The following is a 17,500-nucleotide window of genomic DNA, read 5'->3' on the forward strand; positions in this document are numbered from 1 at the left end:
AATGTAATAGAAAAGAATGTTATGGCAGTATAAAATTACCTACAGAACCTGGGATTTCTAGGTGGTCTCCCATCCAAGTACAAACCAGTCCCAACACTGCATAGCTTCCAAGATCAGATGAGATTGGGTATGTCCAGTGTGGTTTGGCTGTAGGTGCTCAAAAACATTAACTTTAGACCTCTATTACTTCTTAACTCAAGTAAATTCATTGATAAGTTGAAAAAATTAAATGTAAAATGTAATAGAAAAGAATGTTATGGCAGTATAAAATTACCTACAGCACCTGGTAATCCCTGGTGGTCTCCCATCCAAGTACTAACCACGCCCAACACTGAATAGCTTCCAAGTTCAGACGAGATTGGGCATGTCCAGTGTGGTTTGGCTGTAGGTGCTCAAAACCATTAACTTTAGACCTCTTTTACTTCTTAACTCAAGTAAATTCATTGATAAGTTGAAAAAATTAAATGTAAAATGTAATAGAAAAGAATGTTATGGCAGTATAAAATTACCTACAGCACCTGGTATTCCCAGGTGGTCTCCCATCCAAGTACTAACCAGGCCCAACACTGCATAGTTTCCAAGATCAGACGAGATTGGGCATGTCCAGTGTGGTTTGGCTGTAGGTGCTCAAAACCATTAACTTTAGACCTCTTTTACTTCTTAACTCAAGTAAATTCATTGATAAGTTGAAAAAATTAAATGTAAAATGTAATAGAAAAGAATGTTATGGCAGTATAAAATTACCTACAGCACCTGGTATTCCCAGGTGGTCTCCCATCCAAGTACTAACCAGGCCCAACACTGCATAGTTTCCAAGATCAGACGAGATTGGGCATGTCCAGTGTGGTTTGGCTGTAGGTGCCCAAAAGCATTAAATTTATACCGCTATTACTTCTTAACTCAAGTAAATTCATTGATAAGTTGAAAAAATTTAATGTAAAATGTAATAGAAAAGAATGTTATGGCTATATAAAATTACCTACAGCACCAGGGATGCCTAGGTGGTCTCCCATCCAAGTACTATCCAGGCCCAACACTGCCTAGCTTCCAATATCAGACGAGATTGGGCATGTCCAGTGTGGTTTGGCTGTAGGTGCTCAAAGACATTAACTTTAGACCTCTTTTACTTCTTTACTCAAGTAAATTCATTGATAAGTTGAAAAAATTAAATGTAAAATGTAATAGAAAAGAATGTTATGGCAGTATAAAATTACCTACAACTCCTGGTATTCTAAGGTGGTCTCCCATCCAAGTACTAACCAGGCCCAACACTGCATAGCTTCCAAGATCAGACAAGATTGGGCATGTCCAGTGTGGCTTGGCTGTAGGTGCTCAAAACAATTAACTTTAGACCTCTTTTATTTCTTAACTCAAGTAAATTCATTGATAAGTTGAAAAAATTAAATGTAAAATGTAATAGAAAAGAATGTTATGGCAGTATAAAATTACCTACAGCACCTGGAATTCCCAGGTGGTCTCCCATCCAAGTACTAACCAGGCCCAACACTGCATAGTTTCCAAGATCAGACGAGATTGGGCATGTCCAGTGTGGTTTGGCTGTAGGTGCTCAAAAACATTAACTTTAGACCTCTTTTACTTCTTAACTCAAGTAAATTCAATGATAAGTTGTAAAATTAAATGTAAAATATAATAGAAAAGAATGTTATGGCAGTATAAAATTACCTACAACTCCTGGTATTCGCAGGTGGTCTCCCATCCAAGTACTAACCAGGCCCAACACTGCATAGCTTCCAAGATCAGACAAGATTGGGCATGTCCAGTGTGGTTTGGCTGTAGGTGCGCAAAAGCATTAACTTTAGACCTCTATTACTTCTTAACTCAAGTAAATTAATTAATAAGTTGAAAAAATTAAATGTAAAATGTAATAGAAAAGAATGTTATGGCAGTATAAAATTACCTACAGCACCTGGTATTCCCAGGTGGTCTCCCATCCAAGTACTAACCAGGCCCAACACTGTATAGCTTCCAAGATCAGATGAGATTGGGCTTGTCCAGTGTGGTTTGGCTGTAGGTGCTCAAAAACATTAACTTTAGACCTCTTTTACTTCTTAACTCAAGTAAATTCATTGATAAGTTGAAAAAATTAAATGTAAAATGTTCTAGAAAAGAATGTTATGGCAGTATAAAATTACCTACAGCACCTGGTATTCCCAGGTGGTCTCCCATCCAAGTACAAACCAGTCCAAACACTGCATAGCTTCCAAGATCAGATGAGATTGGGCATGTCCAGTGTGGTTTGACTGTAGGTGCTCAAAAACATTAACTTTAGACATCTTTTACTTCTTAACTCAAGTAAATTCATTGATAAGTTGAAAAAATTAAATGTAAAATTTAATAGAAAAAGAATGTTATGGCTATATAAAATTACCTACAGCACCAGGGATTCCTAGGTGGTCTCCCATCCAAGTACTATCCAAGCCCAACACTGCATAGCTTCCAATATCAGACGAGATTGGGCATGTCCAGTGTGGTTTGGCTGTAGGTGCTCAAAGACATTAACTTTAGACCTCTTTTACTTCTTTACTCAAGTAAATTCATTGATAAGTAGAAAAAATTAAATGTAAAATGTAATAGACTGTTATGGCAGTATAAAATTACCTACAGCACCTGGGATTCCTAGGTGGTCTCCCATCCAAGTACTAACCAGGCCCAACACTGCATAGCTTCCAAGATCAGACGAGAGTGGGCATGTCCACTGTGGTTTGGCTGTTGGTGCTCAAAAACATTAACTTTAGACATCTTTTACTTCTTTACTCAAGTAAATTCATTGATAAGTTGAAAAAATTAAATGTAAAATGTAACAGAAAAGAATGTTATGGCAGTATAAAATAACCTACTGCACCAGGTTTTCCCAGGTGGTCTCCCATCCAAATACTGACCAGGCCCAACACTGCATAGCATCCAAGATAAGACGAGATTGGGCATGTCCAGTGTGGATTGGCTGTAGGTGGTCAAAAACATTAACTTTAGACCTCTATTACTTCTTAACTCAAGTAAATTCATTGATAACTTGAAAAAATTAAATGTAAAATGTAATAGAAAAGAATGTTATGGCAGTATAAAATTACCTACAGAACCTGGGATTCCTAGGTAGTCTCCCAACCAAGTACAAACCAGTCCCAACACTGCATAGCTTCCAAGATCAGACGAGATTGGGCATGTCCAGTGTGGTTTGGCTGTAGGTGCTCAAAAACATTAACTTTAGACCTGTATTACTTCTTAACTCAAGTAAATTCATTGATAAGTTGAAAAAATTAAATGTAAAATGTAATAGAAAAGAATGTTATGGCAGTATAAAATAACCTACTGCACCAGGTTTTCCCAGGTGGTCTCCCATCCAAATACTGACCAGGCCCAACACTGCATAGCATCCAAGATAAGACGAGATTGGGCATGTCCAGTGTGGATTGGCTGTAGGTGGTCAAAAACATTAACTTTAGACCTCTATTACTTCTTAACTCAAGTAAATTCATTGATAACTTGAAAAAATTAAATGTAAAATGTAATAGAAAAGAATGTTATGGCAGTATAAAATTACCTACTGCACCTGGTTTTCCCAGGTGGTCTCCCATCCAAGTACTGACCATTCCCAACACTGCATAGCTTCCAAGATCAAACGACATTGGCCATGTCCAGTGTGGTTTGGCTATAGGTGCTGAAAAATATTAACTTTAGACCTCTTTTACTTCTTAACTCAAGTAAATTCATCGTTAATTGAAAAAATGTAATGTAAAATGTAATAGAAAAGAATGTTATGGCTATATAAAAATACCTACAGCACCTGGTATTCCCAGGTGGTCTCCCATCCAAATACTAACCAGGCCCAACACTGCATAGCTTCCAAGATCAGATGAGATTGGGCATGTCCAGTGTGGTTTGGCTGTAGGTGCTCAAAAACATTAACTTTAGACCTCTATTACTTCTTAACTCAAGTAAATTCATTGATAAGTTGAAAAAATTAAATTTAAAATGTAATAGAAAAGAATGTTATGGCAGTATAAAATTACCTACAGCATCTGGTAATCCCTGGTGGTCTCCCATCCAAGTACTAACCAGGCCCAACACTGCATAGCTTCCAAGTTCAGACGAGATTGGGCATGTCCAGTGTGGTTTGGCTGTAGGTGCTCAAAAACATTAACTTTAGACCTCTTTTACTTCTTAACTCAAGTAAATTCAATGATAAGTTGAAAAATGAAAAGTAAAATGTAATAGAAAAGAATGTTATGGCAGTATAAAATTACCTACAGCACCTGGTATTCCCAGGTGGTCTCCCATCCAAGTACTAACCAGGCCCAACACTGCATAGCTTCCAAGATCAGACGAGATTGGGCTTGTCCAGTGTGGTTTGGCTGTAGGTGCTCAAAACCATTAACTTTAGACCTCTTTTATTTCTTAACTCAAGTAAATTCATTGATAAGTTGAAAAAATTAAATGTAAAATGTTATAGAAAAGAATGTTATGGCAGTATAAAATTACCTACAGCACCTGGTATTCCCAGGTGGTCTCCCATCCAAGTACTAACCAGGCCCAACACTGCATAGTTTCCAAGATTAGACGAGATTGGGCATGTCCTGTGTGGTTTGGCTGTAGGTGCCCAAAAGCATTAAATTTATACCGCTATTACTTTTTAACTCAAGTAAATTCATTGATAAGTTGAAAAAATTAAATTTAAAATGTAATAGAAAAGAATGTTATGGCAGTATAAAATTACCTACAGCACCTGGTAATCCCTGGCGGTTTCCCCTCCGAGTACTAACCAGGCCCAACACTGCATAGCTTCCAAGTACAGACGAGATTGGGCATGTCCAGTGTGGTTTGGCTGTAGGTGCTCAAAAACATTATCTTTAGACCTCTATTACTTCTTAACTCAAGTAAATTCATTGATAAGTTGAAAAAATTAAATTTAAAATGTAATAGAAAAGAATGTTATGGCAGTATAAAATTACCTACAGCACCTGGGATTCCTAGGTGGTCTCCTATCCAAGTACTAAACAGGTCCAACACTGCATAGCTTCCAAGATCAGACGAGATTGGGCATGTCCACTGTGGTTTGGCTGTAGGTGCTCTAAAACATTAACTTTAGACCTCTTTTACTTCTTAACTCAAGTAAATTCATTGATAAGTTGAAAAAATTAAATGTAAAATGTAATAGAAAAGAATGTTATGGCTGCATAAAATTACCTACAGCACCTGGTATTCCCAGGTGGTCTCCCATCCAAGTACTAACCAGGCCCAACACTGTATAGCTTCCAAGATCAGACGAGATTGGGCATGTCCAGTGTGGTTTGGCTGTAGGTGCTCAAAAACATTAACTTTAGACCTCTATTACTTCTTAACTCAAGTAAATTCATTGATAAGTTGAAAAAATTAAATGTAAAATGTAATAGAAAAGAATGTTATGGCAGTATAAAATTACCTACTGCAGCTGGTTTTCCCAGGTGGTCTCCCATCCAAGTACTGACCATGCCCAACACTGAATAGCTACCAAGATAAGACGAGATGGGGAATGTCCAGTATGGATTGGCTGTAGGTGCTCAAAAGTATTAACTTTAGACCTCTTTTACTTCTTAACTCATGTAAATTCAATGATAAGTTGAAAAATTAAATGTAAAATGTAATGGAAAAGAATGTTTTGGCAGTATAAAATTATCTACAGCTCCTGGTATTCCCAGGCGGTCTCCCATCCAAGTACTAACCAGGCCCAACACTGCATAGCTTCCAAGATCAGACGAGATTGGGCATGTCCAGTGTGGTTTGACTGTAGGTGCTCAAAAACATTAACTTTAGACATCTTTTACTTCTTAACTCAAGTAAATTCATTGACAAGTTGAAAAAATTAAATGTAAAATTTAATAGAAAAGAATGTTATGGCAGTATAAAATTACCTACAGCACCTGATATTCCCAGGTGGTCTCCCATTCAAGTACTAACCAGGCCCAACACTGCATAACTTCCAAGATCAGACGAGATTGGGCATGTCCAGTGTGGTTTGGCTGTAGGTGCTCAAAGACATTAACTTTAGACCTCTTTTACTTCTTTACTCAAGTAAATTCATTGATAAGTTGAAAAAATTAAATGTAAAATGTAATAGACTGTTATGGCAGTATAAAATTACCTACAGCACCTGGGATTCCTAGGTGGTCTCCCATCCAAGTACTAACCAGGCCCAACACTGCAGAGCTTCAGACGAGATTGGGCATGTCCACTGTGGTTTGGCTGTAGGTGCTCAAAAACATTAACTTTAGACCTCTTTTACTTCTTTACTCAAGTAAATTCACTGATAAGTTGAAAAAATTAAATGTAAATGTAATAGAAAAGAATGTTATGGCAGTATAAAATTACCTACAGAACCTGGGATTTCTAGGTGGTCTCCCATCCAAGTACAAACCAGTCCCAACACTGCATAGCTTCCAAGATCAGATGAGATTGGGTATGTCCAGTGTGGCTTGGCTGTAGGTGCTCAAAACAATTAACTTTAGACCTCTTTTATTTCTTAACTCAAGTAAATTCATTGATAAGTTGAAAAAATTAAATGTAAAATGTAATAGAAAAGAATGTTATGGCAGTATAAAATTACCTACAGCACCTGGAATTCCCAGGTAGTCTCCCATCCAAGTACTAACCAGGCCCAACACTGCATAGTTTCCAAGATCAGACGAGATTGGGCATGTCCAGTGTGGTTTGGCTGTAGGTGCTCAAAAACATTAACTTTAGACCTCTTTTACTTCTTAACTCAAGTAAATTCAATGATAAGTTGTAAAATTAAATGTAAAATATAATAGAAAAGAATGTTATGGCAGTATAAAATTACCTACAACTCCTGGTATTCGCAGGTGGTCTCCCATCCAAGTACTAACCAGGCCCAACACTGCATAGCTTCCAAGATCAGACAAGATTGGGCATGTCCAGTGTGGTTTGGCTGTAGGTGCGCAAAAGCATTAACTTTAGACCTCTATTACTTCTTAACTCAAGTAAATTAATTAATAAGTTGAAAAAATTAAATGTAAAATGTAATAGAAAAGAATGTTATGGCAGTATAAAATTACCTACAGCACCTGGTATTCCCAGGTGGTCTCCCATCCAAGTACTAACCAGGCCCAACACTGTATAGCTTCCAAGATCAGATGAGATTGGGCTTGTCCAGTGTGGTTTGGCTGTAGGTGCTCAAAAACATTAACTTTAGACCTCTTTTACTTCTTAACTCAAGTAAATTCATTGATAAGTTGAAAAAATTAAATGTAAAATGTTCTAGAAAAGAATGTTATGGCAGTATAAAATTACCTACAGCACCTGGTATTCCCAGGTGGTCTCCCATCCAAGTACAAACCAGTCCAAACACTGCATAGCTTCCAAGATCAGATGAGATTGGGCATGTCCAGTGTGGTTTGACTGTAGGTGCTCAAAAACATTAACTTTAGACATCTTTTACTTCTTAACTCAAGTAAATTCATTGATAAGTTGAAAAAATTAAATGTAAAATTTAATAGAAAAAGAATGTTATGGCTATATAAAATTACCTACAGCACCAGGGATTCCTAGGTGGTCTCCCATCCAAGCCCAACACTGCATAGCTTCCAATATCAGACGAGATTGGGCATGTCCAGTGTGGTTTGGCTGTAGGTGCTCAAAGACATTAACTTTAGACCTCTTTTACTTCTTTACTCAAGTAAATTCATTGATAAGTAGAAAAAATTAAATGTAAAATGTAATAGACTGTTATGGCAGTATAAAATTACCTACAGCACCTGGGATTCCTAGGTGGTCTCCCATCCAAGTACTAACCAGGCCCAACACTGCATAGCTTCCAAGATCAGACGAGAGTGGGCATGTCCACTGTGGTTTGGCTGTTGGTGCTCAAAAACATTAACTTTAGACATCTTTTACTTCTTTACTCAAGTAAATTCATTGATAAGTTGAAAAAATTAAATGTAAAATGTAATAGAAAAGAATGTTATGGCAGTATAAAATAACCTACTGCACCAGGTTTTCCCAGGTGGTCTCCCATCCAAATACTGACCAGGCCCAACACTGCATAGCATCCAAGATAAGACGAGATTGGGCATGTCCAGTGTGGATTGGCTGTAGGTGGTCAAAAACATTAACTTTAGACCTCTATTACTTCTTAACTCAAGTAAATTCATTGATAACTTGAAAAAATTAAATGTAAAATGTAATAGAAAAGAATGTTATGGCAGTATAAAATTACCTACAGAACCTGGGATTCCTAGGTAGTCTCCCAACCAAGTACAAACCAGTCCCAACACTGCATAGCTTCCAAGATCAGACGAGATTGGGCATGTCCAGTGTGGTTTGGCTGTAGGTGCTCAAAAACATTAACTTTAGACCTGTATTACTTCTTAACTCAAGTAAATTCATTGATAAGTTGAAAAAATTAAATGTAAAATGTAATAGAAAAGAATGTTATGGCAGTATAAAATAACCTACTGCACCAGGTTTTCCCAGGTGGTCTCCCATCCAAATACTGACCAGGCCCAACACTGCATAGCATCCAAGATAAGACGAGATTGGGCATGTCCAGTGTGGATTGGCTGTAGGTGGTCAAAAACATTAACTTTAGACCTCTATTACTTCTTAACTCAAGTAAATTCATTGATAACTTGAAAAAATTAAATGTAAAATGTAATAGAAAAGAATGTTATGGCAGTATAAAATTACCTACTGCACCTGGTTTTCCCAGGTGGTCTCCCATCCAAGTACTGACCATTCCCAACACTGCATAGCTTCCAAGATCAAACGACATTGGCCATGTCCAGTGTGGTTTGGCTATAGGTGCTGAAAAATATTAACTTTAGACCTCTTTTACTTCTTAACTCAAGTAAATTCATCGTTAATTGAAAAAATGTAATGTAAAATGTAATAGAAAAGAATGTTATGGCTATATAAAAATACCTACAGCACCTGGTATTCCCAGGTGGTCTCCCATCCAAATACTAACCAGGCCCAACACTGCATAGCTTCCAAGATCAGATGAGATTGGGCATGTCCAGTGTGGTTTGGCTGTAGGTGCTCAAAAACATTAACTTTAGACCTCTATTACTTCTTAACTCAAGTAAATTCATTGATAAGTTGAAAAAATTAAATTTAAAATGTAATAGAAAAGAATGTTATGGCAGTATAAAATTACCTACAGCATCTGGTAATCCCTGGTGGTCTCCCATCCAAGTACTAACCAGGCCCAACACTGCATAGCTTCCAAGTTCAGACGAGATTGGGCATGTCCAGTGTGGTTTGGCTGTAGGTGCTCAAAAACATTAACTTTAGACCTCTTTTACTTCTTAACTCAAGTAAATTCAATGATAAGTTGAAAAATGAAAAGTAAAATGTAATAGAAAAGAATGTTATGGCAGTATAAAATTACCTACAGCACCTGGTATTCCCAGGTGGTCTCCCATCCAAGTACTAACCAGGCCCAACACTGCATAGCTTCCAAGATCAGACGAGATTGGGCTTGTCCAGTGTGGTTTGGCTGTAGGTGCTCAAAACCATTCACTTTAGACCTCTTTTATTTCTTAACTCAAGTAAATTCATTGATAAGTTGAAAAAATTAAATGTAAAATGTTATAGAAAAGAATGTTATGGCAGTATAAAATTACCTACAGCAGCTGGTATTCCTAGGTGGTCTCCCATCCAAGTACTAACCAGGCCCAACACTGCATAGTTTCCAAGATTAGACGAGATTGGGCATGTCCTGTGTGGTTTGGCTGTAGGTGCCCAAAAGCATTAAATTTATACCGCTATTACTTCTTAACTCAAGTAAATTCATTGATAAGTTGAAAAAATTAAATGTAAAATGTAATAGAAAAGAATGTTATGGCAGTATAAAATTACCTACAGCACCTGGTATTCCCAGGTGGTCTCCCATTCAAGTACTAACCAGGCCCAACACTGCATAGCTTCCAAGATCAGACGAGATTGGGCATGTCCAGTGTGGTTTGGCTGTAGGTGCTCAAAAACAATAACTTTAGACCTCTTTTACTTCTTAACTCAAGTAAATTCAATGATAAGTTGTAAAATTAAATGTAAAATATAATAGAAAAGAATGTTATGGCAGTATAAAATTACCTACAGCTCCTGGCATTCCCAGGTGGTCTCCCATCCAAGTACTAACCAGGCCCAACACTGCATAGCTTCCAAGATCAGATGTGATTGGGCATGTCCAGTGTGGTTTGGCTGTAGGTGCTCAAGAACATTAACTTTAGACCTCTTTAACTTCTTAACTCAAGTAAATTCATTAATAAGTTGAAAAAATTAAATGTAAAATGTAATAGAAAAGAATGTTATGGCAGTATAAAATTACCTACAGCACCTGGTATTCCCAGGTGGTCTCCCATCCAAGTACTAACCAGGCCCAACAATGCATAGCTTCCAAGATCAGATGAGATTGGGCATGTCCAGTGTGGTTTGGCTGTAGGTGCTCAAAAACATTAACTTTAGACCTCTTTTACTTCTTAACTCAAGTAAATTCAATGATAAGTTGTAAAATTAAATGTAAAATATAATAGAAAAGAATGTTATGGCAGTATAAAATTACCTACAGCACCTGGTATTCCCAGGTGGTCTCCCATCCAAGTACTAACCAGGCCCAACACTGCATAGCTTCCAAGATCAGACAAGATTGGGCATGTCCAGTGTGGTTTGGCTGTAGGTGCGCAAAAGCATTAACTTTAGACCTCTATTACTTCTTAACTCAAGTAAATTCATTGATAAGTTGAAAAAATTAAATGTAAAATGTAATAGAAAAGAATATTATGGAAGTATAAAATTAACTACAGCACCTGGTATTGCCAGGTGGTCTCCCATCCAAGTACTAACCAGGCCCAACACTGCATAGCTTCCAAGATCAGATGAGATTGGGCATGTCCAGTGTGGTTTGGCTGTAGGTGCTCAAAATCATTAACTTTAGACCTCTTTTACTTCTTAACTCAAGTAAATTCAATGATAAGTTGTAAAATTAAATGTAAAATATAATAGAAAAGAATGGTAAGGCAGTATAAAATTACCTACAGCTCATGGTATTCCCAGGTGGTCTCCCATCCAAGTACTAACCAGGCCCAACACTGCATAGCTTCCAAGATCAGACAAGATTGGGCATGTCCAGTGTGGTTTGGCTGTAGGTGCGCAAAAGAATTAACTTTAGACCTCTATTACTTCTTAACTCAAGTAAATTCATTGATAAGTTGAAAAAATTAAATGTAAAATGTAATAGAAAAGAATATTATGGAAGTATAAAATTAACTACAGCACCTGGTATTGCCAGGTGGTCTCCCATCCAAGTACTAACCAGGCCCAACACTGCATAGCTTCCAAGATCAGATGAGATTGGGCATGTCCAGTGTGGTTTGGCTGTAGGTGCTCAAAAACATTAACTTTAGACCTCTTTTACTTCTTAACTCAAGTAAATTTATTGATAAGTTGAAAAAATTAAATGTAACATGTTCTAGAAAAGAATGTTATGGCAGTATAAAAATACCTACAGCACCTGGTATTCCCAGGTGGTCTCCCATCCAAGTACAAACCAGGCCAAACACTGCAGAGCTTCCAAGATCAGACGAGATTGGGCATGTCCAGTGTGGTTTGACTGTAGGTGCTCAAAAACATTAACTTTAGACATCTTTTACTTCTTAACTCAAGTAAATTCATTGACAAGTTGAAAAAATTAAATGTAAAATTTAATAGAAAAGAATGTTATGGCAGTATAAAATTACCTACAGCACCTGATATTCCCAGGTGGTCTCCCATTCAAGTACTAACCAGGCCCAACACTGCATAACTTCCAAGATCAGACGAGATTGGGCATGTCCAGTGTGGTTTGGCTATAGGCGCTCAAAAACATTAAATTTAGACCTCTTTTACTTCTTAACTCAAGTAAATTAATTGATAAGTTGAAAAAATGTAATGTAAAATGTAATAGAAAAGAATGTTATGGCTATATAAAATTACCTACAGCACCAGGGATTCCTAGGTGGTCTCCCATCCAAGTACTATCCAGGCCCAACACTGCATAGCTTCCAATATCAGACGAGATTGGGCATGTCCAGTGTGGTTTGGCTGTAGGTGCTCAAAGACATTAACTTTAGACCTCTTTTACTTCTTTACTCAAGTAAATTCATTGATAAGTTGAAAAAATTAAATGTAAAATGTAATAGACTGTTATGGCAGTATAAAATTACCTACAGCACCTGGGATTCCTAGGTGGTCTCCCATCCAAGTACTAACCAGGCCCAACACTGCAGAGCTTGAGACGAGATTGGGCATGTCCACTGTGGTTTGGCTGTAGGTGCTCAAAAACATTAACTTTAGACCTCTTTTACTTCTTTACTCAAGTCAATTCACTGATAAGTTGAAAAAATTAAATGTAAAATGTAATAGAAAAGAATGTTATGGCAGTATAAAATTACCTACAGAACCTGGGATTTCTAGGTGGTCTCCCATCCAAGTACAAACCAGTCCCAACACTGCATAGCTTCCAAGATCAGATGAGATTGGGTATGTCCAGTGTGGTTTGGCTGTAGGTGCTCAAAAACATTAACTTTAGACCTCTATTACTTCTTAACTCAAGTAAATTCATTGATAAGTTGAAAAAATTAAATGTAAAATGTAATAGAAAAGAATGTTATGGCAGTATAAAATTACCTACAGCACCTGGTAATCCCTGGTGGTCTCCCATCCAAGTACTAACCACACCCAACACTGAATAGCTTCCAAGTTCAGACGAGATTGGGCATGTCCAGTGTGGTTTGGCTGTAGGTGCTCAAAAACATTAACTTTAGACCTCTTTTACTTCTTAACTCAAGTAAATTCAATGATAAGTTGAAAAATGAAATGTAAAATGTAATAGAAAAGAATTTTATTGCAGTATAAAATTACCTACAGCACCTGGTATTCCCAGGTGGTCTCCCATCCAAGTACTAACCAGGCCCAACACTGCATAGCTTCCAAGATCAGACGAGATTGGGCATGTCCAGTGTGGTTTGGCTGTAGGTGCTCAAAACCATTAACTTTAGACCTCTTTTACTTCTTAACTCAAGTAAATTCATTGATAAGTTGAAAAAATTAAATGTAAAATGTAATAGAAAAGAATGTTATGGCAGTATAAAATTACCTACAGCACCTGGTATTCCCAGGTGGTCTCCCATCCAAGTACTAACCAGGCCCAACACTGCATAGTTTCCAAGATCAGACGAGATTGGGCATGTCCAGTGTGGTTTGGCTGTAGGTGCCCAAAAGCATTAAATTTATACCGCTATTACTTCTTAACTCAAGTAAATTCATTGATAAGTTGAAAAAATTTAATGTAAAATGTAATAGAAAAGAATGTTATGGCTATATAAAATTACCTACAGCACCAGGGATTCCTAGGTGGTCTCCCATCCAAGTACTATCCAGGCCCAACACTGCATAGCTTCCAATATCAGACGAGATTGGGCATGTCCAGTGTGGTTTGGCTGTAGGTGCTCAAAGACATTAACTTTAGACCTCTTTTACTTCTTTACTCAAGTAAATTCATTGATAAGTTGAAAAAATTAAATGTAAAATGTAATAGAAAAGAATGTTATGGCAGTATAAAATTACCTACAACTCCTGGAATTCCCAGGTGGTCTCCCATCCAAGTACTAACCAGGCCCAACACTGCATAGTTTCCAAGATCAGACGAGATTGGGCATGTCCAGTGTGGTTTGGCTGTAGGTGCCCAAAAGCATTAAATTTATACCGCTATTACTTCTTAACACAAGTAAATTCATTGATAAGTTGAAAAAATTAAATGTAAAATGTAATAGAAAAGAATGTTATGGCAGTATAAAATTACCTACAGCACCTGGTATTCCCAGGTGGTCTCCCATCCAAGTACTAACCAGGCCCAACACTGCATAGCTTCCAAGATCAGACGAGATTGGGCATGTCCAGTGTGGTTTGGCTGTAGGTGCTCAAAAACATTAACTTTAGACCTCTTTTACTTCTTAACTCAAGTAAATTCAATGATAAGTTGTAAAATTAAATGTAAAATATAATAGAAAAGAATGTTATGGCAGTATAAAATTACCTACAACTCCTGGTATTCGCAGGTGGTCTCCCATCCAAGTACTAACTAGGCCCAACACTGCATAGCTTCCAAGATCAGACAAGATTGGGCATGTCCAGTGTGGTTTGGCTGTAGGTGCGCAAAAGCATTAACTTTAGACCTCTATTACTTCTTAACTCAAGTAAATTAATTAATAAGTTGAAAAAATTAAATGTAAAATGTAATAGAAAAGAATGTTATGGCAGTATAAAATTACCTACAGCACCTGGTATTCCCAGGTGGTCTCCCATCCAAGTACTAACCAGGCCCAACACTGCATAGCTTCCAAGATCAGATGAGATTGGGCATGTCCAGTGTGGTTTGGCTGTAGGTGCTCAAAAACATTAACTTTAGACCTCTTTTACTTCTTAACTCAAGTAAATTCATTGATAAGTTGAAAAAATTAAATGTAAAATGTTCTAGAAAAGAATGTTATGGCAGTATAAAATTACCTACAGCACCTGGTATTCCCAGGTGGTCTCCCATCCAAGTACAAACCAGGCCAAACACTGCATAGCTCCCAAGATCAGATGAGATTGGGCATGTCCAGTGTGGTTTGACTGTAGGTACTCAAAAACATTAACTTTAGACATCTTTTACTTCTTAACTCAAGTAAATTCATTGATAAGTTGAAAAAATTAAATGTAAAATTTAATAGAAAAAGAATGTTATGGCTATATAAAATTACCTACAGCACCAGGGATTCCTAGGTGGTCTCCCATCCAAGTACTATCCAAGCCCAACACTGCATAGCTTCCAATATCAGACGAGATTGGGCATGTCCAGTGTGGTTTGGCTGTAGGTGCTCAAAGACATTAACTTTAGACCTCTTTTACTTCTTTACTCAAGTAAATTCATTGATAAGTTGAAAAAATTAAATGTAAAATGTAATAGACTGTTATGGCAGTATAAAATTACCTACAGCACCTGGGATTCCTAGGTGGTCTCCCATCCAAGTACTAACCAGGCCCAACACTGCATAGCTTCCAAGATCAGACGAGATTGGGCATGTCCACTGTGGTTTGGCTGTTGGTGCTCAAAAACATTAACTTTAGACATCTTTTACTTCTTTACTCAAGTAAATTCATTGATAAGTTGAAAAAATTAAATGTAAAATGTAATAGAAAAGAATGTTATGGCAGTATAAAATTACCTACAGAACCTGGGATTCCTAGGTAGTCTCCCAACCAAGTACAAACCAGTCCCAACACTGCATAGCTTCCAAGATCAGACGAGATTGGGCATGTCCAGTGTGGTTTGGCTGTAGGTGCTCAAAAACATTAACTTTAGACCTGTATTACTTCTTAACTCAAGTAAATTCATTGATAAGTTGAAAAAATTAAATGTAAAATGTAATAGAAAAGAATGTTATGGCAGTATAAAATAACCTACTGCACCAGGTTTTCCCAGGTGGTCTCCCATCCAAATACTGACCAGGCCCAACACTGCATAGCATCCAAGATAAGACGAGATTGGGCATGTCCAGTGTGGATTGGCTGTAGGTGATCAAAAACATTAACTTTAGACCTCTATTACTTCTTAACTCAAGTAAATTCATTGATAACTTGAAAAAATTAAATGTAAAATGTAATAGAAAAGAATGTTATGGCAGTATAAAATTACCTACTGCACCTGGTTTTCCCAGGTGGTCTCCCATCCAAGTACTGACCATTCCCAACACTGCATAGCTTCCAAGATCAAACGACATTGGCCATGTCCAGTGTGGTTTGGCAATAGGTGCTGAAAAATATTAACTTTAGACCTCTTTTACTTCTTAACTCAAGTAAATTCATTGTTAATTGAAAAAATGTAATGTAAAATGTAATAGAAAAGAATGTTATGGCTATATAAAATTACCTACAGCACCTGGTATTCCCAGGTGGTCTCCCATCCAAATACTAACCAGGCCCAACACTGCATAGCTTCCAAGATCAGATGAGATTGGGCATGTCCAGTGTGGTTTGGCTGTAGGTGCTCAAAAACATTAACTTTAGACCTCTATTACTTCTTAACTCAAGTAAATTCATTGATAAGTTGAAAAAATTAAATGTAAAATGTAATAGAAAAGAATGTTATGGCAGTATAAAATTACCTACAGCACCTGGTAATCCCTGGTGGTCTCCCATCCAAGTACTAACCACACCCAACACTGAATAGCTTCCAAGTTCAGACGAGATTGGGCATGTCCAGTGTGGTTTGGCTGTAGGTGCTCAAAAACATTAACTTTAGACCTCTTTTACTTCTTAACTCAAGTAAATTCAATGATAAGTTGAAAAATGAAATGTAAAATGTAATAGAAAAGAATTTTATTGCAGTATAAAATTACCTACAGCACCTGGTATTCCCAGGTGGTCTCCCATCCAAGTACTAACCAGGCCCAACACTGCATAGCTTCCAAGATCAGACGAGATTGGGCATGTCCAGTGTGGTTTGGCTGTAGGTGCTCAAAACCATTAACTTTAGACCTCTTTTACTTCTTAACTCAAGTAAATTCATTGATAAGTTGAAAAAATTAAATGTAAAATGTAATAGAAAAGAATGTTATGGCAGTATAAAATTACCTACAGCACCTGGTATTCCCAGGTGGTCTCCCATCCAAGTACTAACCAGGCCCAACACTGCATAGTTTCCAAGATCAGACGAGATTGGGCATGTCCAGTGTGGTTTGGCTGTAGGTGCCCAAAAGCATTAAATTTATACCGCTATTACTTCTTAACTCAAGTAAATTCATTGATAAGTTGAAAAAATTTAATGTAAAATGTAATAGAAAAGAATGTTATGGCTATATAAAATTACCTACAGCACCAGGGATTCCTAGGTGGTCTCCCATCCAAGTACTATCCAGGCCCAACACTGCATAGCTTCCAATATCAGACGAGATTGGGCATGTCCAGTGTGGTTTGGCTGTAGGTGCTCAAAGACATTAACTTTAGACCTCTTTTACTTCTTTACTCAAGTAAATTCATTGATAAGTTGAAAAAATTAAATGTAAAATGTAATAGAAAAGAATGTTATGGCAGTATAAAATTACCTACAACTCCTGGTATTCGCAGGTGGTCTCCCATCCAAGTACTAACCAGGCCCAACACTGCATAGCTTCCAAGATCAGACAAGATTGGGCATGTCCAGTGTGGCTTGGCTGTAGGTGCTCAAAACCATTAACTTTAGACCTCTTTTATTTCTTAACTCAAGTAAATTCATTGATAAGTTGAAAAAATTAAATGTAAAATGTAATAGAAAAGAATGTTATGGCAGTATAAAATTACCTACAGCACCTGGAATTCCCAGGTGGTCTCCCATCCAAGTACTAACCAGGCCCAACACTGCATAGTTTCCAAGATCAGACGAGATTGGGCATGTCCAGTGTGGTTTGGCTGTAGGTGCCCAAAAGCATTAAAT

At 37.3% G+C, this 17,500-nt stretch overlaps 20 non-coding genes and 48 pseudogenes across 20 annotated transcripts; all 68 read right to left on the reverse strand.

Annotated features, from left to right (window-relative positions):
- Positions 1-36: 36 nt before the first annotated feature.
- On the reverse strand, positions 37-155 carry LOC148471891 (5S ribosomal RNA; annotated as a pseudogene).
- Positions 156-271: 116 nt separating this feature from the next.
- Positions 272-390, reverse strand: LOC148471892 (5S ribosomal RNA; annotated as a pseudogene).
- A 116-nt stretch (positions 391-506) lies between these two features.
- On the reverse strand, positions 507-625 carry LOC148471893 (5S ribosomal RNA). Its single transcript, XR_015874488.1, has one exon. It is a non-coding gene; the product is annotated as a 5S ribosomal RNA (ribosomal RNA).
- A 116-nt stretch (positions 626-741) lies between these two features.
- LOC148471894 (5S ribosomal RNA) lies at positions 742-860 on the reverse strand. Its single transcript, XR_015874489.1, has one exon. It is a non-coding gene; the product is annotated as a 5S ribosomal RNA (ribosomal RNA).
- A 116-nt stretch (positions 861-976) lies between these two features.
- Positions 977-1,095, reverse strand: LOC148471895 (5S ribosomal RNA; annotated as a pseudogene).
- A 116-nt stretch (positions 1,096-1,211) lies between these two features.
- On the reverse strand, positions 1,212-1,330 carry LOC148471896 (5S ribosomal RNA; annotated as a pseudogene).
- A 116-nt stretch (positions 1,331-1,446) lies between these two features.
- Positions 1,447-1,565, reverse strand: LOC148471897 (5S ribosomal RNA). The gene has a single exon (XR_015873445.1). It is a non-coding gene; the product is annotated as a 5S ribosomal RNA (ribosomal RNA).
- Positions 1,566-1,680: 115 nt separating this feature from the next.
- On the reverse strand, positions 1,681-1,799 carry LOC148471898 (5S ribosomal RNA; annotated as a pseudogene).
- A 116-nt stretch (positions 1,800-1,915) lies between these two features.
- On the reverse strand, positions 1,916-2,034 carry LOC148471899 (5S ribosomal RNA). The gene has a single exon (XR_015874067.1). It is a non-coding gene; the product is annotated as a 5S ribosomal RNA (ribosomal RNA).
- A 116-nt stretch (positions 2,035-2,150) lies between these two features.
- Positions 2,151-2,269, reverse strand: LOC148471900 (5S ribosomal RNA; annotated as a pseudogene).
- Positions 2,270-2,386: 117 nt separating this feature from the next.
- Positions 2,387-2,505, reverse strand: LOC148471901 (5S ribosomal RNA; annotated as a pseudogene).
- A 111-nt stretch (positions 2,506-2,616) lies between these two features.
- On the reverse strand, positions 2,617-2,735 carry LOC148471902 (5S ribosomal RNA; annotated as a pseudogene).
- Positions 2,736-2,851: 116 nt separating this feature from the next.
- LOC148471903 (5S ribosomal RNA) lies at positions 2,852-2,970 on the reverse strand (annotated as a pseudogene).
- A 116-nt stretch (positions 2,971-3,086) lies between these two features.
- LOC148471904 (5S ribosomal RNA) lies at positions 3,087-3,205 on the reverse strand (annotated as a pseudogene).
- A 116-nt stretch (positions 3,206-3,321) lies between these two features.
- Positions 3,322-3,440, reverse strand: LOC148471905 (5S ribosomal RNA; annotated as a pseudogene).
- A 350-nt stretch (positions 3,441-3,790) lies between these two features.
- Positions 3,791-3,909, reverse strand: LOC148471906 (5S ribosomal RNA). The gene has a single exon (XR_015873972.1). It is a non-coding gene; the product is annotated as a 5S ribosomal RNA (ribosomal RNA).
- Positions 3,910-4,025: 116 nt separating this feature from the next.
- LOC148471907 (5S ribosomal RNA) lies at positions 4,026-4,144 on the reverse strand (annotated as a pseudogene).
- A 115-nt stretch (positions 4,145-4,259) lies between these two features.
- LOC148471908 (5S ribosomal RNA) lies at positions 4,260-4,378 on the reverse strand. The gene has a single exon (XR_015874003.1). It is a non-coding gene; the product is annotated as a 5S ribosomal RNA (ribosomal RNA).
- Positions 4,379-4,494: 116 nt separating this feature from the next.
- Positions 4,495-4,613, reverse strand: LOC148471909 (5S ribosomal RNA; annotated as a pseudogene).
- Positions 4,614-4,729: 116 nt separating this feature from the next.
- LOC148471910 (5S ribosomal RNA) lies at positions 4,730-4,848 on the reverse strand (annotated as a pseudogene).
- A 116-nt stretch (positions 4,849-4,964) lies between these two features.
- On the reverse strand, positions 4,965-5,083 carry LOC148471911 (5S ribosomal RNA; annotated as a pseudogene).
- A 116-nt stretch (positions 5,084-5,199) lies between these two features.
- Positions 5,200-5,318, reverse strand: LOC148471912 (5S ribosomal RNA). Its single transcript, XR_015873733.1, has one exon. It is a non-coding gene; the product is annotated as a 5S ribosomal RNA (ribosomal RNA).
- Positions 5,319-5,668: 350 nt separating this feature from the next.
- On the reverse strand, positions 5,669-5,787 carry LOC148471913 (5S ribosomal RNA; annotated as a pseudogene).
- A 116-nt stretch (positions 5,788-5,903) lies between these two features.
- On the reverse strand, positions 5,904-6,022 carry LOC148471914 (5S ribosomal RNA). Its single transcript, XR_015873858.1, has one exon. It is a non-coding gene; the product is annotated as a 5S ribosomal RNA (ribosomal RNA).
- A 338-nt stretch (positions 6,023-6,360) lies between these two features.
- LOC148471915 (5S ribosomal RNA) lies at positions 6,361-6,479 on the reverse strand (annotated as a pseudogene).
- Positions 6,480-6,595: 116 nt separating this feature from the next.
- On the reverse strand, positions 6,596-6,714 carry LOC148471916 (5S ribosomal RNA; annotated as a pseudogene).
- Positions 6,715-6,829: 115 nt separating this feature from the next.
- On the reverse strand, positions 6,830-6,948 carry LOC148471917 (5S ribosomal RNA; annotated as a pseudogene).
- A 116-nt stretch (positions 6,949-7,064) lies between these two features.
- LOC148471918 (5S ribosomal RNA) lies at positions 7,065-7,183 on the reverse strand. The gene has a single exon (XR_015874068.1). It is a non-coding gene; the product is annotated as a 5S ribosomal RNA (ribosomal RNA).
- A 116-nt stretch (positions 7,184-7,299) lies between these two features.
- Positions 7,300-7,418, reverse strand: LOC148471919 (5S ribosomal RNA; annotated as a pseudogene).
- A 336-nt stretch (positions 7,419-7,754) lies between these two features.
- LOC148471920 (5S ribosomal RNA) lies at positions 7,755-7,873 on the reverse strand (annotated as a pseudogene).
- A 116-nt stretch (positions 7,874-7,989) lies between these two features.
- On the reverse strand, positions 7,990-8,108 carry LOC148471921 (5S ribosomal RNA; annotated as a pseudogene).
- A 116-nt stretch (positions 8,109-8,224) lies between these two features.
- Positions 8,225-8,343, reverse strand: LOC148471922 (5S ribosomal RNA; annotated as a pseudogene).
- Positions 8,344-8,459: 116 nt separating this feature from the next.
- On the reverse strand, positions 8,460-8,578 carry LOC148471923 (5S ribosomal RNA; annotated as a pseudogene).
- Positions 8,579-8,928: 350 nt separating this feature from the next.
- Positions 8,929-9,047, reverse strand: LOC148471924 (5S ribosomal RNA). The gene has a single exon (XR_015873974.1). It is a non-coding gene; the product is annotated as a 5S ribosomal RNA (ribosomal RNA).
- A 116-nt stretch (positions 9,048-9,163) lies between these two features.
- On the reverse strand, positions 9,164-9,282 carry LOC148471925 (5S ribosomal RNA; annotated as a pseudogene).
- A 115-nt stretch (positions 9,283-9,397) lies between these two features.
- Positions 9,398-9,516, reverse strand: LOC148471926 (5S ribosomal RNA). The gene has a single exon (XR_015874004.1). It is a non-coding gene; the product is annotated as a 5S ribosomal RNA (ribosomal RNA).
- A 116-nt stretch (positions 9,517-9,632) lies between these two features.
- LOC148471927 (5S ribosomal RNA) lies at positions 9,633-9,751 on the reverse strand (annotated as a pseudogene).
- Positions 9,752-9,867: 116 nt separating this feature from the next.
- LOC148471928 (5S ribosomal RNA) lies at positions 9,868-9,986 on the reverse strand. The gene has a single exon (XR_015873888.1). It is a non-coding gene; the product is annotated as a 5S ribosomal RNA (ribosomal RNA).
- A 115-nt stretch (positions 9,987-10,101) lies between these two features.
- LOC148471929 (5S ribosomal RNA) lies at positions 10,102-10,220 on the reverse strand (annotated as a pseudogene).
- A 116-nt stretch (positions 10,221-10,336) lies between these two features.
- LOC148471930 (5S ribosomal RNA) lies at positions 10,337-10,455 on the reverse strand (annotated as a pseudogene).
- A 115-nt stretch (positions 10,456-10,570) lies between these two features.
- On the reverse strand, positions 10,571-10,689 carry LOC148471931 (5S ribosomal RNA; annotated as a pseudogene).
- A 116-nt stretch (positions 10,690-10,805) lies between these two features.
- On the reverse strand, positions 10,806-10,924 carry LOC148471932 (5S ribosomal RNA; annotated as a pseudogene).
- Positions 10,925-11,039: 115 nt separating this feature from the next.
- LOC148471933 (5S ribosomal RNA) lies at positions 11,040-11,158 on the reverse strand (annotated as a pseudogene).
- A 116-nt stretch (positions 11,159-11,274) lies between these two features.
- On the reverse strand, positions 11,275-11,393 carry LOC148471934 (5S ribosomal RNA; annotated as a pseudogene).
- A 116-nt stretch (positions 11,394-11,509) lies between these two features.
- Positions 11,510-11,628, reverse strand: LOC148471935 (5S ribosomal RNA; annotated as a pseudogene).
- Positions 11,629-11,744: 116 nt separating this feature from the next.
- LOC148471936 (5S ribosomal RNA) lies at positions 11,745-11,863 on the reverse strand (annotated as a pseudogene).
- A 116-nt stretch (positions 11,864-11,979) lies between these two features.
- Positions 11,980-12,098, reverse strand: LOC148471937 (5S ribosomal RNA; annotated as a pseudogene).
- Positions 12,099-12,437: 339 nt separating this feature from the next.
- Positions 12,438-12,556, reverse strand: LOC148471938 (5S ribosomal RNA; annotated as a pseudogene).
- Positions 12,557-12,672: 116 nt separating this feature from the next.
- On the reverse strand, positions 12,673-12,791 carry LOC148471939 (5S ribosomal RNA; annotated as a pseudogene).
- A 115-nt stretch (positions 12,792-12,906) lies between these two features.
- LOC148471940 (5S ribosomal RNA) lies at positions 12,907-13,025 on the reverse strand. Its single transcript, XR_015873264.1, has one exon. It is a non-coding gene; the product is annotated as a 5S ribosomal RNA (ribosomal RNA).
- Positions 13,026-13,141: 116 nt separating this feature from the next.
- Positions 13,142-13,260, reverse strand: LOC148471941 (5S ribosomal RNA). Its single transcript, XR_015874490.1, has one exon. It is a non-coding gene; the product is annotated as a 5S ribosomal RNA (ribosomal RNA).
- A 116-nt stretch (positions 13,261-13,376) lies between these two features.
- On the reverse strand, positions 13,377-13,495 carry LOC148471942 (5S ribosomal RNA; annotated as a pseudogene).
- A 116-nt stretch (positions 13,496-13,611) lies between these two features.
- Positions 13,612-13,730, reverse strand: LOC148471943 (5S ribosomal RNA; annotated as a pseudogene).
- A 116-nt stretch (positions 13,731-13,846) lies between these two features.
- On the reverse strand, positions 13,847-13,965 carry LOC148471944 (5S ribosomal RNA). Its single transcript, XR_015873266.1, has one exon. It is a non-coding gene; the product is annotated as a 5S ribosomal RNA (ribosomal RNA).
- Positions 13,966-14,080: 115 nt separating this feature from the next.
- LOC148471945 (5S ribosomal RNA) lies at positions 14,081-14,199 on the reverse strand (annotated as a pseudogene).
- Positions 14,200-14,315: 116 nt separating this feature from the next.
- Positions 14,316-14,434, reverse strand: LOC148471946 (5S ribosomal RNA). Its single transcript, XR_015874310.1, has one exon. It is a non-coding gene; the product is annotated as a 5S ribosomal RNA (ribosomal RNA).
- Positions 14,435-14,550: 116 nt separating this feature from the next.
- On the reverse strand, positions 14,551-14,669 carry LOC148471947 (5S ribosomal RNA; annotated as a pseudogene).
- Positions 14,670-14,786: 117 nt separating this feature from the next.
- LOC148471948 (5S ribosomal RNA) lies at positions 14,787-14,905 on the reverse strand (annotated as a pseudogene).
- Positions 14,906-15,016: 111 nt separating this feature from the next.
- LOC148471949 (5S ribosomal RNA) lies at positions 15,017-15,135 on the reverse strand (annotated as a pseudogene).
- A 116-nt stretch (positions 15,136-15,251) lies between these two features.
- On the reverse strand, positions 15,252-15,370 carry LOC148471950 (5S ribosomal RNA; annotated as a pseudogene).
- Positions 15,371-15,486: 116 nt separating this feature from the next.
- Positions 15,487-15,605, reverse strand: LOC148471951 (5S ribosomal RNA; annotated as a pseudogene).
- A 350-nt stretch (positions 15,606-15,955) lies between these two features.
- On the reverse strand, positions 15,956-16,074 carry LOC148471952 (5S ribosomal RNA). The gene has a single exon (XR_015873975.1). It is a non-coding gene; the product is annotated as a 5S ribosomal RNA (ribosomal RNA).
- Positions 16,075-16,190: 116 nt separating this feature from the next.
- Positions 16,191-16,309, reverse strand: LOC148471953 (5S ribosomal RNA; annotated as a pseudogene).
- Positions 16,310-16,424: 115 nt separating this feature from the next.
- On the reverse strand, positions 16,425-16,543 carry LOC148471954 (5S ribosomal RNA). Its single transcript, XR_015873267.1, has one exon. It is a non-coding gene; the product is annotated as a 5S ribosomal RNA (ribosomal RNA).
- A 116-nt stretch (positions 16,544-16,659) lies between these two features.
- LOC148471955 (5S ribosomal RNA) lies at positions 16,660-16,778 on the reverse strand. The gene has a single exon (XR_015874491.1). It is a non-coding gene; the product is annotated as a 5S ribosomal RNA (ribosomal RNA).
- Positions 16,779-16,894: 116 nt separating this feature from the next.
- Positions 16,895-17,013, reverse strand: LOC148471956 (5S ribosomal RNA; annotated as a pseudogene).
- Positions 17,014-17,129: 116 nt separating this feature from the next.
- Positions 17,130-17,248, reverse strand: LOC148471957 (5S ribosomal RNA; annotated as a pseudogene).
- A 116-nt stretch (positions 17,249-17,364) lies between these two features.
- On the reverse strand, positions 17,365-17,483 carry LOC148471958 (5S ribosomal RNA). The gene has a single exon (XR_015873448.1). It is a non-coding gene; the product is annotated as a 5S ribosomal RNA (ribosomal RNA).
- Positions 17,484-17,500: the final 17 nt, after the last annotated feature.

Source organism: Taudactylus pleione, unplaced genomic scaffold (assembly GCF_031769625.1).
Source record: "Taudactylus pleione unplaced genomic scaffold, aTauple2 ptg000967l, whole genome shotgun sequence".
Classification (NCBI taxonomy): Eukaryota; Metazoa; Chordata; class Amphibia; order Anura; family Myobatrachidae; genus Taudactylus; species Taudactylus pleione.